This window comes from Fukomys damarensis, unplaced genomic scaffold, assembly GCF_012274545.1.
Source record: "Fukomys damarensis isolate Sample0158 unplaced genomic scaffold, DMR_v1.0_HiC HiC_scaffold_30, whole genome shotgun sequence".
NCBI lineage: Eukaryota > Metazoa > Chordata > Mammalia > Rodentia > Bathyergidae > Fukomys > Fukomys damarensis.
In genome coordinates this window covers 33,965,760-33,972,288 of record NW_022900942.1, presented here as the reverse complement: position 1 = coordinate 33,972,288, position 6,529 = coordinate 33,965,760, and the positions used below count along the sequence as shown (strand labels likewise).

Below are 6,529 nucleotides of genomic sequence, written 5' to 3'. Positions count from 1 at the left end.
TATTTTATTTCTCAATTTTTATTTTCCTTACTTTGAGGCTATTATGTATATACAAATTTAGATTTGTTAGATCTTTCTAGTGAATAAAACCTTTTTTATTATAAAATGCCTATTTATCTGTAGTAATGCTTCTTGTCTTTGTCTACTTTTCTGATATTAATATATCTCTTCCAGCTTCCTTTAGGTTTTTTATTTTTCTTTCATTTTTTGGTACCAGGGATCAAATTCGGGTCTTTGAGCTTGTGAGTGAGGTGACAGAACCACTGAGCTAAATCCCCAGCCCCTCCTTTAGGTTTTTGATTGTTATGTCTTTCTCATATTTTAACTTTTACCTCTCTGAATTGCTAAAAATTTTTATTTTGTAAGCAGCTTATAATTAAGTTTGGTTTTTTATCAAGTCAATCTTTCTATATTTTAACTGGAGCATTTTGTCCACTTACATCTAATGTAATAATTGATCCACTTAAATTTAAATTTCTTGTCATTATTTGCTTTCTCTTTGTTCCAATTAATCTGTGTTCCCTTTTATTTTTTCTTTCCTTAGTTTTTTTTTTTTTAACTTTTTAAAGAAATGATGTCTGACTGTGTTGCTTACAGGGGACCTTGAACTTACAATCCTCCTGCCTCAGCCACCAAAGTAGCTGGTATTACATGCATGTGCCACCATCCCTGGCACAAAACCTTTTGAATTATTTGATTTTCTCCTTGTTTAACTTGGTAGTTGTTGTTTTTATTATTTAGAAATACAAGTTTTAGAAGTCAAACTACTTAGATCTATCACAAAATATTGGAATTATCAAATCCTAGAGGAAATGAATACTTTTACCTCTTCTCAGACGAGTACCTCAAAAAAAAGTCAATTCCATTTATTCTACTCTGATGTATACACTATTGTTGTAATGAGGCCCTGCTCAGCGCTTAGGAAGCTTTTGGCAGCTGAACTTAGTCTCTCATCTGCTCTGTGTATACTTAGGAAATACTCCTGCACCCATTTGCTCTCTGGAGATCTTGGTCAGATCTAAGTTTTCACTCTCATGTTTACTCTCTGAAACCTCCAATAATTGTTATATTTGGTCCAGTATTTCTGGCTGTCCTTGGTGGAACAATTGTCTTGTCATTAATGGCAATGGAAATCAGTACTCTTAACTACACTGTATTGGTGAAGATTCTTGGAGCAGGCCTGGAGTGCTGCTGCTAGCACAGTCTGAGTCCCACAGCTCTTTGGTGTCTGTAGTGTCTGGGGAAAGTGACTCATGGACCCAACTTGTGACATTGCACCAGGGATCAGGTGTGTTGTTAGCCAGGCCTGGGAGTGGCACATCCTCCATTGTCGTCTGAGTAACCAGAATCCAGAAGAGTACCTGAGGTGGCCTGTGCCATGCTGAGCAGATTTTGCATCGGTGGCCAATGCCCAGGGCCATTGAGGCTCACCTAGATCCTATGAGTCAATGAGAAAGAATTCTCTGTTCCACCTTCACCAAGATAGATGTGGTGACGTCTCAGTGGTGGTTCAACAGCCTTTAGACAGGACCCAGGGTGGGAGGTCAAATTCAGTCCATCTTTACCAGGGGCTGAGGAAAGGTGAGAGGTTTGGTCATTCCTGCGGCTACTGCATGGTCTTCCCATAAATGTGAGCGAAGCTACTATTGCAGGTAGGGCTGCAGCCTGACCTCCATGCAGGGATGCAGCTGGACCTGGTACTCCCATACCTTACTCAGGGCCACTGTTAAATTATGTCCCCTCCAAATTCATATATTGAAGTCCTAATACCTCAGAATGTGACTGTATTTAGAAATAAGGCCTTTGAAGATATGATTAAGGTTAAATGAATTCATAAAGATTTGGCCCTAATCCTGCTGGACCCATATGTTTATAAGAAGAGGATGAGACACCAAGGATGCTTGTGCACAGAGAAAAGGCCAAGTGAAGACATAGTGAGAAGGTGGTCATTTGTAGGCCAAGGAGAGGCCTCAGGAGAAACCAAAATGGTTGATAATTTGATTTGGACTTTCAGCTTCAAGAACTGTGGTACTTTATTATGTGGTACCCCCCCATCTGTGGTCCTTTATTATGGTTGCCTGGGTACGTGTTTGGGGTGGGGTCAAATACTTGAGTTGGCAGGAAGCTGAAGCTTTGGGAAGCGACTCCCCAGTGCTTCATTTGTTTCTGTTTACTTGTAAGTGTGTCTTGGTTGGTTGCTTATTTTGTCTTCATTCATTAACCGTCATCTTCCACATGAGATTCTAGCAGGTTCCTGTCTTAGAAGGCAGGGAGCCCAGATCTCTGAGGTTTCTGTCTAACGGGACCTGGCAGCTGACCTCCTAGCTCAATGGTGAAGGTGCCACATGACTATTCACTGGACTTGCTCCTCTGTTAGGTTCCTGCAGTCCTTGCTGCATCATGAGCTTGCTGTCGACTTGCAGGAACCTTACCATTTCTGACTCTAAACTTCTTGCCCTCCTGCATTTCTTGCTCTGCTCCTACTGGCACTGTGGTTCCTGCAAAGAGTGAGGAGCGACCCAGACAAAGCTGTGACCCTTGCCTTCCTGGCCAGATCTAACCCTGTGATCCTCTAGTCCACTGTCAAGGGAGGTCAAGGAGTGGGGAACTTCACACCCACCTGAGCCAAGGCCATGGCACAGTAAAATCCAGATAGGAAGCCACTTCTTCCCTCCTAGGGGTGATGAGCTCACCTGCCTGCTGTGTCTCTGAGGTGTCTGCAACAGTTCCCTGGGGAAACCTGTGTGTGTGTGTGTGTGTGTGTGTGTGTGTGTGTGCCCATTCAAAGAGTATCTTAGCTTGTTCATTAGTCAGCAGCATTCACTTTGTATTTATTGCCCACAAAATGCCAGAAGCGAACATTTCAGGTGCAGATGATGACACTGGAACAGTAGTAAGCAGCCCCTCCTGTAGCCTGGGCAAGTAGGCTGGCTGTTTCTTCCCCAGCTATGGCCTTTGTCCTTTTCCTCCTCCTCCATGCCGGTTTAGTCTCAGCTCCTAGTAAATAGCTACGTGATGAAACACCTCCCTGGTGTCCCTCTCTCTGCTGGACCTCAGCCTTAGAAGACTTCTCTAAATTCTTTCAGCGTTCACCTTTGCTGTTGACAGTGCTTGGCTACCTGATTTAAAGGCGAGAGTAGTGAGATTTAAATCTGAGTCATGTACAAACCTCTTTCAATGAAGGAAATTAAGAGTCTTACGATCCTTGAAGATGGATTTAAATTATTTTGCTTATCATATTTCTTGAACATATACATTTAAGTTATACATAAATTAACATAAAATTATTTAAACTGTGTATGCTTCAATAGTTCTGGTTTAACTTGAAAGTCAAATTCAGCCCTGTGTGGTGGCACCAGCTTGTTGTCCCAGCACTGTGGCAAGCTGAAGGAGAAGGATCATAAGTTTCAGGCCAGCCTGGACAACTCAGTTAGACCTTGTCTCAAAATAAAGTAAAAAAAAAAGAGGTGGGGTCTGGGAATGTAGCTCAGTACAAAGGACCTGGATCAATCCTTAGCACTGCAACTCCCTTGTTCCCTAAAACAAACCAAACCCCTCAAAAATTCCAAACAAAAAACAAAACAAAAAAACCAAAGGAAGTTATCTGTAAAATCAAAATCATTGTATAAATGAAATAGCAAAGTTTCTACAACCCCAACCCCACATGCAAGTGAGCACTTACTTTAATGTGACCAGTGTTTTCTGACCTCAAATGCTGAGGAGACTGTGTGCTCAGTGGCACCTCCCTGGGGTGATATAGGATGATATGTTTTTTCCATGCTTTTCCTACAATAGAAGCATGGCCACATTTCACTTGGACAGAGCACCAGCATAACATTTATGAGTGAAATGCTTGCCTCCCTCCCTCCATCTGTCCTCCCTCCCTTCCTTCCTTCCTTCCCCTCTATTTCTTTTAAGAGGATGGGGTCTTGCTATAGCCCTCCTGAGTAGCTGGTACTATAGGCATGAAGCGCCACACCCAGCTCTATTCAGTTTTTTAATATCAGTGCTGAAATCTCTAAACAGTTGGGGAATGATCTTTCTAGGATGTGGAATATGTTTATATGAATTTTAAAGATTTTCATGCAAATGAAAATTGAAATTCTCACAGAGGCCTTGGGCCTAATTGTATCCGTTTGGTTTTCAGAGTGCTTGTAGATGCAGGCACCTGGATTTGAGCTTTAGTTTTTCATAAAGCTATTTTCTTTCTTTGGGTTTGTTACCAGCCACACCCAATGCCCTAAGGAGCTGAGGTCCCCCAAGAAGGAGTGAGGGCTGGCCTGTTTTTGTTTTGCTTCTCCTGGGTGGGGCTAGGCACATACTTCGTTGCAAGATTGGAGCCAAAATACAAAGCACTGGGTAACTTCTCCAGGGACTACTCCCTGTGCCACTGGGGCTTACCCAGCTTGGGTCTGTGGAGTGTTCCCCTTGCGTCTGCTGAGGGCTGGATGATGTGGTGCTTCTGCTACTCAGCTGATTCTGGCTGAGGGACTGGCTGCCCTCAGTGCCTCCACCAGAGGAAAAATAGGAGGTCAGTCCTTGGAAAAAACTTGTGACTCACACAATCAGAATAGCAAGTGAAGAGATATACTCAAAAACAGATGCACCTGCTTTAGAATTATGAGAGGAAATGAGATTTCAGAAATGCCACAAGAAGCTGGTGAGGCAGTAGCCCCTCCCTCCTACTTCCCCTGCTTTTGTCCTGAAGGACTGTGTCCACAGTGGGTCAGGCTGGTGGGTGGGGTGCAGGGTCAGGGCCTAGTGTGGCCTGCTGTAAGCTGCCCAGTAGTTGTGTCTGCCGTGCTGCCCTCAGGTGACACTCCACACTCTTGGGCTTTAACCTCTCAGGTGAAGAACTAGTCATAGAGGGGAGGGGAACAGGTGGTCTCCTGAGTGAGACCCCCTGGATTGAGCCTTTCTTATATGGACTTTATAGCTATGAGCAGATCCTCTTGATTTAAGGTATCATCAAGAGCTTCTATAAAGCCTTAGAGAAAGAAGAGGAGTATTGTACTTAGTAGGGAGAAGGGGTCTCTAAAATGGGGGCCATGCATCCCAGGGGGAGTATAAGATGGCCCATGGGGCCAAGAAAAGGAGATAAAAGTCCATCCATTTAGCCCAGTATTTCACTTCTAGAAGAGATAAAGAGAAAGTTCTGCAGTGCCATTCATTCATGCGGGTGGACTCTGGAGGCCTAGACTGTCATGTAGGAGGAGGGCACTGTGTGTGTGGCAGGTGGAGGGGTCAGCAAACTGAATCTTACACGTACTCATGAAGAGGATCTAGATAATCTATTTTCTACTTTTAAGTAAACTTACTTTTGCAAAAAGGACAAATGGCTTTAAAACAATGCTGAAGAGGGACTGGGGATTTAGCTCAGAGGTTCGCAAGCATAAGGTCCTGAGTTCCATCCCTGGTACTAAAGAAAAAGGACAATCTGGGCTGGGGCTTTAGCTCAGTGGTGCTACCAGCTTGTTTGCAAGTAGAAAGTCCTGAGTACGATCTCTGGTACCAAAAAAAAAAAAAATGCCACTCTAATTATTAATCACTGTGGCCAAGGGATTATTGTCTCAAGGTGTCTGGTGTACTTTTCCTCACATTTGCTTTAAAATTTTCCCCTTGCCTTAACCGCTTTGAATATGCCTGCCTTTTACAAGGGCATGTATATTCCCGATGTAACGTTATGCTATGACCAAATATAATAAGTATTCTTTGAACAATCTGTTTTGTTATTTAGGTGGACACACTCATAATCACTCACGTTTAATGTTGTCCAAGGTGCATTCTGTGCTGTCAGAGAGTAACAAGACAATGAAAAATATTGTTCATTTCATCTTGGTCTTATCCTTGTAACTTTTCTTTTCTAGATGTTTTTAAATAATAGTACATAGGGCCAGGGATTTTATTTTAAATAATAGTACATAGGACCTTGCAAGTGCAAGGTCCTGAGTTCGATCTCCAGTACCAAGAAAAAAAAAAGTACATAGATGTAATACACTGTATAAAATAAAATAAATATTGAGAACTTTTTGGTGCACAAACAACTTTGTGTACCCTTCAGAACAGTGGGGAATAAAAAACTCGGGACTTGATTCAGGATGGTGGGTCTCTGACTTTAGGTATAACAAGTCACCAAAAGGCCTATTAAGCCTCCTGGCCATCAGTCACCCAGCCCACTTGCAGCATCAGATTCACTAGTACTAGGATGAAGGGATCAAACTTGGGATGCTTAAATCCCAGGCCCTAGATTTGCCCTTTTTTTTTTTTTTTTCCTGGTACCGGGGATGGAACTTGAGACCTTGCACTTGAGAGGGAGGCAGCGGCACCATCAAGCTGAATCTCTGACCCTAGATTTGCATTTCGAAGAAGCTCCTGGGCAATGCCAGTGCTGCTGGGCCGGAGTCCTGTGATTTATAGAAATGACCACAGCCCAAATGGAAGCAGGCTGAAGGAGACCCACTGCCGCCAGGGTCAGCCTTCCTCCAGATGAAGACAAGGGTCTCTATCCTGCAGCATATTGCACTGCCTG

General features: G+C 43.2%; 1 long non-coding RNA gene across 1 annotated transcript in view; it reads right to left on the bottom strand.

The window, feature by feature from the left end:
* Positions 1–2,755: 2,755 nt before the first annotated feature.
* The window catches only part of LOC117283761, a 5,149-nt gene continuing 1,375 nt past the window's right edge, over positions 2,756–6,529 (bottom strand). The window contains exons 3-4 of the long non-coding RNA XR_004514792.1: positions 3,683–3,786; positions 2,756–3,119 (exon numbers count right to left, since the gene is read on the bottom strand). This is a non-coding gene — a long non-coding RNA (uncharacterized LOC117283761). The remainder of the gene's footprint in view (positions 3,120–3,682; positions 3,787–6,529) is intronic.